The sequence below is a fragment of the Myotis yumanensis genome, unplaced genomic scaffold (genome assembly GCF_028538775.1).
Source record: "Myotis yumanensis isolate MYYU_CA2020_CCGP unplaced genomic scaffold, mMyoYum1.0.hap1 SCAF_8, whole genome shotgun sequence".
Classification (NCBI taxonomy): domain Eukaryota; kingdom Metazoa; phylum Chordata; class Mammalia; order Chiroptera; family Vespertilionidae; genus Myotis; species Myotis yumanensis.
Window position 1 is genome coordinate 8,415,886 of NW_027223759.1, and position 3,475 is coordinate 8,419,360.

Genomic DNA, 3,475 nt, shown 5'->3' on the forward strand with positions numbered 1-3,475 from the left:
CTACCCACCCCTTAATCCATTCCTTGACTTTTCACACCTTCCACGTGGTCATACAGTGTGGGTGCCTTTATTCTTGGACGTAGGCACTGAATGAATGAGGGGTCACTGAGAGCCCCTCTCCAAAGCTGGGTTTTTTTTATAGCTATTAATCATATTGCAGATGAAAAGCAATTCCTAAAACTAACTTAGAATCTTTGCTGAAAATTTAACTTATAGGACTACATTAAGATAATTTCTAAAACTATTGCAAGTCACAAAAATGTATCATGTCCAGAAAAAATGTTGGGAATGTTTAGAAACATTTTCCCCTTAGGAACATAAATTTTCATTGGCTCATGAGGTTTTTATCAATAAAATATTTACTTGAAAAATTGTAACCAGTGGATAAGAACTGCCAAATTGCAGTAAGAACAAGGGCAGGTATTATGACGGTGCACGTGTAGGCACTTCTGGACTGTGGTTACTTCATGTCCTATGTATATGCAAGAGACTGTCAGCTCTTAATTGACAGGGAGAGGGTCACCCCTTATATGAACAGGAGTCGGAGACCCTGAAGAGAAGCTCCCTGTGGCTGCATGGCCTCACTCACCTTGTTCCCAGCCGTCCTGGCCTTGAACAGCCCCCTTCCTAAGAACTACTTCTGCTCTTGGGCGGGTCTCCAAGCTCGGTCTCTGCAGGACATTCAAATGGAAGGTTTGAGTGAAGGTTTTCCTGTTGGTTTGTTTGTCTTTTACTAACTATCTCAGGGTTTGAAGGGATTTAACTTTTTAAATTTATTTTAATTACACTTAAATAGAAAATGTCTAATTTCTTAGGAAGAGGTGGGCAAGTTTAATTTTTGGGTGCTGTTGTTTTTAATGTTTTCTTTACCCTACTTTGTGCCTCAGTTATTACGCAATCTTTTTAGCTTGAAGTTCTGCGTTTTTGGAAAGAATCTGAAAGTAAAAATGTATAGAAGCTCAGCTCAGAAGGGATCTTAGAGATCATCTGGTGCCTTCTCAGGGCCTTTGCTAGTGTGTGACCTGGAACAGACGGGCTAGAGGTGGAGGCAGAGCTTGGGAGAAAGCAGTGTAACCCCCCGCCCCCCACCCGCTACTGCTTCTTCTGTGGCCCCTCTGGGAACCCTGAGGTGCCTTTGCAAACCACTGACTCGTTCAACCCCTCTTCTGGTGCCTGTTACCCTTTTTATAACATCGTGCAAGGTCATCATCTTTTGAAGATGAACTCTCTATCCTGACACGAGTCCATGATGCCGTTTCAAAATGCAAGCACTGTGGGAAATCCACACTACTTTTCAATCACTGGGTGGGTTTTGACAATAATTTTTGTGAAGGAAAGTAAGTATGGATGGTTATTCATATCTGAAAGAATCCATCCGAGGCTTTAATTAATACCTGAGGGAATATGGTGCAGAAACAGAAGGATAACAATTTGGGGGAAGGAGAAACAAGGATTCAAACAGATGCAATTAAATACAGCAGACAGACAGTCAGACAACAGGCAAGGATGAAAGTGGTCAGTTAATGCCACTCTCCAGTTCAGGAGACTGTAATACGGCCTGCTCTTCTCAGTGCCTCTGTCACTTTTAACATCAGTATTTTCATTTCTCTATTCAGGGCAAGAGGACGGCCATTTTCCTCAAAGGAGATTTCTGTGTTTTAATTTAGATATGGAGCCCATTTTTCTTTTCTGCAACCCTCAACCCCCATCTAATTTTTTTTTTTTTAAATCTTAGACCATTTTATCTCTGGGCTCAAATTCTGAATGACAACTGAACTGGTTTATAGCAGTGGTTTCAGCTACCGATATTTTAAAGCTGAATTTAAATTATAAGTATAAACATACTAAATGAAAAATATATATAAGAATATATTTTATAAATCACAATCAAATTATATCAAATATTCACTTGATAGTTACTAATTTTACTCAAGTAAAATCCAAACAGTTGTTAATTATGGGGTTTTCTTCATTTATTAATGTAAAACATAACTACTTCATTGTTTTATTTCCCTGAAATCTAATATTTTTAAAGTAATTATTCAAATTATAAAACATATGTTAAACCACTTAGATCATCTGAAAGGTATTGATAAAAGTACATATAGTAGAGAAGGTTGAGAAAAAAATTCAAAAATTTGTCCTGGGTGTAACCTAAAGTACTTATTGACATAGGAATAAACCAATTGGAAGACTGTATATTCTGCAGAATAACTTGATCTTTTTAAGTATTTCCAGCCTTAGAAGGAACACAAAGTATATTAATAGGGACATATTACATTTGATTCATTATAATGAAAGTAAATACCTGGGACAACACAATTTTTGTGTATAAAAAGGTGTTTTCTTTATCGATATTATGATCTTTATTGATAGTTGTAATATAAATTTAAGAATATACAGTATTTAATATTTCTAATAGGTTGATTTTATAGTTTTAAAAGGAAACCTGAAAGTATCTCACCAAATTCTTTAATGGTGTGAAACTCAGGCCTCAAGAGGTTAAGTGAGTACCACATGGCTAACATCTTCTATTTTTAATTTTAAATGCCTGGAGAATGAAGTCCAAGGCCCTAACCATGGGTGGTGGCCCCATTCTACTTTTTAAAGATTTTCTCTTTTTCTTTTCCCACTCTTCCTCCTCACTCTAATCTCATACCATAACAGTACACTGCTCACCAAACACACTTTGGACTACTCTGTCTCAGGCTCTGTTTGTGCTTTGCTCAAGATTTCATTCTATGACCCCCCTGCACCCACTCACCCAATAAATACCCCCACCTCTATGAAGCCTTCCTGAATTCTGTCACATTCTTCAGAATTCATCACACCCTTTGTGTGTTCTTGTGACATCTCACACTTACCACTGAAACACTGAGCACATTTGATGGCAATATCCTATATAATAAAAGCGTAATATGCAAATAGACCAAACGGCGGAATGATCGGTCGCTATTATGCGCGCTGACCACCAGGGGGCAGATGCTCAATGCAGGAGCTGCCCCCAGCCTACAGGTCACAGGCTGGCCAAGGTGGGTGCCAGTGCCCCCCCCCCCCCCATTGCCCCACCAGTCGCTCCACAGATTGGCCCTGATTGCCGGCCAGGCCTAGGGACCTACTCATGCATGAATTTCATGCACCGGGCCTCTATTTCATAAGTGTCTCGCTCCCCAGTTAGATTGAACAAGAATAGGATAAGTCTTGTCTTTGCAATCCCTAGAGCTTAGTCCAGTCTTAAGTCATAGTAGACAGTTTATAAAAATCTTTTGAAGGAATTAATTAATTGGCTGATGGATAGATAGTACATAAATAAAGGAATGTGTGGACTAATTAATAAATGAACAGACAAACCAAAAAAGGAGTGAATACATAGGTCACTGATACCTTGGGCAGGAGAATTCTTTAATGTGGAGATCGTCCTGTGCATTAGCAGCATTCCTGACCTCTACCCACTAGATGCCAGTAACGATCGCCC